Below are 6,037 nucleotides of genomic sequence, written 5' to 3'. Positions count from 1 at the left end.
ACATTATTATTATTATTATTAGTAGTAGTAGTAGTAGTAGTAGTAGAAGTAGTCGCATTGTTATTACTCTTATTGCTATTATTATTATATTGTTTTATTTTTACTACTACAATAATAATAATAATAATAATAATAATTATTATTATTATTATTATTATTATTAATAATATTATTAATGTTGTTGTTGTTATTATTATTATTATTATTATTATTATTATTATTATTATTATTACTACTACTACTACGCTTATTGCTCCGTCCGTTATCATGCTGTGCATCCCTAAAAAAGGAAAGTGGAATATTCCAAATAAACCTTGTCACCCTTGAAAAGAAAAAAATTGAAATATTTAAAAAAAAATTGGTGTCGCTCTTGAGGCAAAGCTGATAAAAATGATTTGTCTTTCTTGGCCTTTTGGCTAAGATCAAAGTGTAGTATCTGTGCTTCAGGTGCTACATTTCAGTTTCTTCTCTCTCAGTGGAAGAGAAATCCTTTACGACTAAGACAATTTTTTCTCTACGTTAAAAAACGCCCCTGGTGTCTAAATCTGTCCCGTGGGGAGGCATTGTGTATAGGTACTATGTTTAATGTAACAAAGTTTTAATATTAAAAAAGTAACTGGAAAAAGTTAATTCTTATTTAATTAAAAAATGCCCTGGAAATGTCACTTCTGATTAATTATAAAATGCCCTGGAAAATGTCCGTTCTAATTATTTTTTTGTTGTTGTTTACTTGCCTCCCCACAAGGGCGGAATTGGACATGAGGTCGATTATAAATTTAGGGTGAAACCAGCTCCCCAAAGGGGGCACTCTGGTCGATAACAAAAATACAAATTGTATCAGTAATGAGGGATCTCTCCTCCATTAACCAAGACCAAAAAGGGGGGATTTAAGTCACTGGAATGCTGAAACTGATACTACACTCAGAAATTCATGTTGAAGTAATGGTTGCCTAACTATAACCGTGTTAATGTTATATGTATTACTTTCGAAAAGCTACTGAAACAGTGTATGATTTAAACATTACTTTATTTCAAGTATATTTTAAGCAGTGGGGTACGGGATATGAAGTCAGTCCCGGAAATTACTCAAACCGTTTACGATTTAAACATTACTTTATTTAATGTATAATTTAAACTGTGGGGTGGGGAATATTATATCAGTCCCGAAAATTGGTGAAACCGTTTACGCATTACACATTACTTTATTTAATGTATATTTTTAACTTTGGGGTGGGAAATATGAAGTCGGTTACGGAAATGGCTGCAACTATTTATGTTTTGGACATTACTTTATTTAATGTGTATTTATAACAGTAGGATGGGAGATAAGAAGTCGGTTCCGGAAATGGCTGAACAATTTACGATTTATGCATTACTTTATTTCATGTGTATTTTCAACAGTGGGTTGGGGAGTATAAGTCAGTTCCAGAAATAGCTGAAACAGTTTACTATTTAGACATTATACATTATTTCATGTATATTTTTAACAGTGGGTTGGGGGATATAAAGTCAGTCCCGGAAATGGCTGAAACATTTTACGATTAAAACATTACTTTATTTAATGTATATTTTAAACAGTAGGGTGGCGGATATGAAGTCAGTCCCGAGATTGAATGAGCTGTGCAAATATATACTATAAGAAAGCGTCGCCCAGTATTAAATGAGATAGGCGGAAAACATATAGTAGCAAAATACCCAGCGTCGCACGGATTGAATGAGATAGGTGAACGATATATATTAGCAGAATATGCGGCGTCACCCGGGATTGGATAAGATAGGTGAAACATATATACTATGAGAACACCCAGAATTGATTGATTTCTTTGTAATGAAATAATCAGCTCAGGCAATATATCAAAGTTATTAGTTAAATAAGGGGAAGCGATATAGTGGGTTAAAGTTATGAAAATTATTGTTGAAATTAGTAACATATCCAAGAATTATGAAAAATGATGAAATGTGAGTTATTTGATTGGTGTGTTTGTAATGAAATAATAAGCCCAGGCATTATATCAAAGTTCTTATATTAGTAGGAGGGGTTCATAATGTGGGTTTTTTATTATAAAAAATGATTGCCGAAATTAGTAACATATCATAGAATTATGAAAAATGATGAAATGTGATTTATTTGATTGATGTGTTTGTAATGAAATAAGCAGCCCAGCAAATATATCAAATTTATTATTTTAGTAAGGAGAATGCTATAAGGTGTGTTAAATTTATGAGAAATTATTGTCGAAATTAGTAACATATCCAAAAATTATGAAACATGATAATATATGATTTAATGAATTAGTGTGTTCGCAATGAAATAATTAGACCAGACAATATATCAAAGTTATTATTTTATCAAGAAGGGAGGAGATAATGTGGGTATAAATTATGAATAATGATTGTCGAAATTAGTAACATATCCAAGAATTAAGAAGTATGACGAAATGTGAGTTAATTGATTAGTGTGTTTGAAATGAAATAATCAGCCTAGAAAATATATCAAAGTTATTATTTTGGTATTGTGGGGTTATTAATTTGAGCAAAAAATATTTAAAAAACTGGTTGTTGAAATTAGTAACATATCCGAGAATTATGAAAAATTAGAAAATGTAAATTAATAAATAGTTGTGCTTTTTATGAAATAATCGGCCCAGACAATATATCAAAGTTATGTTTTAGTAAGAGGGGCGATGACGATGGTTTACATTATAAAAAATATTGTTGAAATTAGTAAGATATCCAAGAATAACGAAATATGATGAAATATGAGTTAATTGATATGGGGGTTTATAATAAAATAATCTGCCCAAACAATACATCAATATTATTGTTTAAGTAAGGGGAAAGGCAATAAGGAGGGCTAAAATTATGAAAAATTATTGTCGAAATTAGTAACATATCTAAGAATTACGAAAAATGATGAAAAGCGAGTTTATTGATTGGTGTGTTTATAATAAAATAATCAGTCCAGACAATATATCAAAGTTATTATGTTAGTAAGTGAGGGCGATAAGGATGGTTATAATTATGAAAAATGATTGTCGAAATTAGTAACATCTCCAAGAATTATGGAAAATAATGAGTGTGCAATGAAATAATCAGACCAGACAATATATCAAAGTTATTATTTTAGTACGGGGGAGGGGCAACGCAGAGACACTCCAATAATGTAACTTAATTATAGTAAAACGGAGAGATAGGGAAACATTGTTCCTAATAATTCGACCATGTATCTTGCGATAAGAGATCAGTACGCGATATAATTTTTTATTACTTTAAAATTAACACTGTTTCATTTTTAGTTTGTTAATTACATTGGTTTCAACTAGTTTCGTTTTTCGATTCATTAACTGATTATAATAATGGAGGTGTAGTATTGTTCAGGTGTAGTGTTCGTGTATTAATGTTTTTCATTTGTAATTATTTTTGTTATTATTATCAAAGAAATTCGTGTATTTCTTTCTGTCAAGTTTGTTAATTAACATGTTTAATTTTCGTAAACTGTCTAAAGACACCTCCGTAGTAGTATAGGACTAGTATTACAGCTATAAATAGCCACGATTCAAACATTTTTCATTACATTTTCACCCCAAACAAGGCACAATGCAACTTTGATGTAGGGGGCATTATTGCAAGGATAATATGTAGGGAGTTTAGCAGCAAGATGTTTGCTTACATTACACTTGAACTTCTGCGTATCAATACAGTCAGAGAAGCAGGAACACGGAAGAGAATTCCAAAGTCTAGCAGTTTTGAGGAAGAAACTAATAGAGTAAACGACTTTTTTTGCATCTGGGAATTTCTACTGTGAAGGGGTGGGATTTTGCTGCTTGTCCACTTTGTCGGGGGTATTTACGTCGAGGGATATTTACATCGAGGGGTATTTACATCGAGGAGGTACAAGGATTTGGAGTTCGTCGAGCATCTACTATTAAAATACAGGCAGAGGGATGCAACATGGGACACAGGTTCAAGCTTAACTGACAGTTCGGGACCTATAAGGTTGACGACTAACTTTTGAAACCTGTCCAGGAGTGATAGCCTAGCAGCAGATGTACCAGCCAAAATGTGACAACAATACTCCATACATGGGCAAATGGTAGCCTTGTAGAGGTACAGGGTTCTTTCGGGCATAAGTAACTTTCTGGCACAGTAGAGAGAGTCCACCTTCCTCGCAGCAGTAGCGGTAATGCTTTCAATGCATCTCTTCCAACTCATGTTCCCTGTGAACGTTAAGCCGAAAAGTTTGAACTAAGTACTTTCAGGTAGTGCATCATCAGCCATAATTATTGGTGGTTGAAAAGGTTTCTTGTAATTTTGAAAGGAAACGAGCTTAGTCTTGGCAGCGTTAAATGTTACCATCCATTTTTGTCCCCATTCCACGGCAGACTGGAGGTCTTCCTCTAGGGTTCCGCCATTGCCTTGAATATGTGTTCATTCGTTTTCTCCTCCTACTTGTCGTAAGAATGGGTGTAAGGCGTGGATTTTTTTAGATTTTAGTTATAATTTGCTACACAGTGTTATAAATAATTCGACGACTAAAAACATGTCAATGTTGTTAGAAATGACTCGATTGTAAAACTCTGAAGAATTAAGTGAAACATGCGTAACTGTGATGGCATCACGTGATGAAGCCGAGTTATTGTCGATCGATCTGTTTTGGATTTTGACAGCGCGTATTCCTTCACTAATTTTATGATCTTGTTAAGTCGCCATCGAATTAACATCTCACTCGTAGCTTTGGTTCGTCCTGCAGTAAGACTATATGAGATCTATTTATAGACACAATCAGAATCAGTGAACAAAAGGTGGTCGCTGATTGAAAAATTGGTGTATTCGTCTTTATTCAAGTTTGTTCATTAACATGTTTCATTTTCGTAAACTGTTTCAAGAATTTCCGGTACTAACAAGTTAGCGTCCCAAATTATTTATTGCAAAATATAGTTTTAGTTTTTAGTCAATAGAAGTCATTCATTCATTGTTTGAATTAACACTTTTATTTATCATTAATAATGCATAATATAAAATAATAATATATAATGTAACACTTTTATTTATGATTAATTATACATAATATATAACAATAATATATAATTTAACACATTAATTTTTGATTAAGTATGCGTAATACATAATATATGATTAAACAGTTTTATTTATGATTAAGTATGTATAATATATAATAATAATAATATATATTTAACACTTTTATTTATGATTAATTATACATAATATATAAAAATATATAATGTAATTCTTTTATTTATGATTAATTATCCATAATATATAATAATAATATATAATTTAACACATTTATTTATGATTAATTATCCATAATATATAAAAATAATGTATAATTTAACACTTTAATTTATAATTAATTATACATAATATACATAAATAATAATATAATTTCACATTTATTTTTATAAAGTATGTATAATATACAATCATAATATATAATTTAACACTTTTAACATGATTAATTATGCATAATATATAATAATATAAAATTTAACACTTTTATTTATGATTAATTACAAATAATATATAAAATTAATATATAATATCACTCTTTTATTTTTTGATAAAGTATGTATAATATATAACAATATAAAATTTAACACTTCTATTTATGACTAATTATGCATAATATATAATAATATATAATTAAACATTTTATTAATGATTAATTATACATAATATACAATAATAATATATAATTAACCACTTTTATTTTTGATCAAGTATGTATAATATATAAGAATAATACATAAGTAAACACTTTTATTTATTATTAATTATGCATAATATATAATAATAATATATAATTGTACACTTTTATTTTTGATTAAGTATGTATAATATATAATAATATATAATTTTACATTTTTATTTATGATTTATAATGCATAATATATAATAATCTATATATATATAAATGTAACTCTTGGTCTGTTCGCAATTAAAAGTCTAAAAAACCACTGGACGGATGGCTTCCACGTTTTGGTATAATACGTTTATTATATCCATGTGTGTTTTT

At 29.3% G+C, this 6,037-nt stretch overlaps 1 pseudogene; it reads left to right on the top strand.

Annotated features, from left to right (window-relative positions):
- Nucleotides 1–395: 395 nt before the first annotated feature.
- LOC145248529 (U2 spliceosomal RNA) lies at nucleotides 396–511 on the top strand (annotated as a pseudogene).
- The last annotated feature ends 5,526 nt before the right edge of the window (nucleotides 512–6,037 follow it).

The sequence above is a fragment of the Euprymna scolopes genome, chromosome 26, assembly GCF_053919585.1.
Source record: "Euprymna scolopes isolate OS-2025 chromosome 26, ASM5391958v1, whole genome shotgun sequence".
NCBI classification, from domain to species: domain Eukaryota; kingdom Metazoa; phylum Mollusca; class Cephalopoda; order Sepiida; family Sepiolidae; genus Euprymna; species Euprymna scolopes.
The sequence above is the reverse complement of the archived record's forward strand: the minus strand, read 5'-3'. Positions and strand labels throughout refer to the sequence as shown.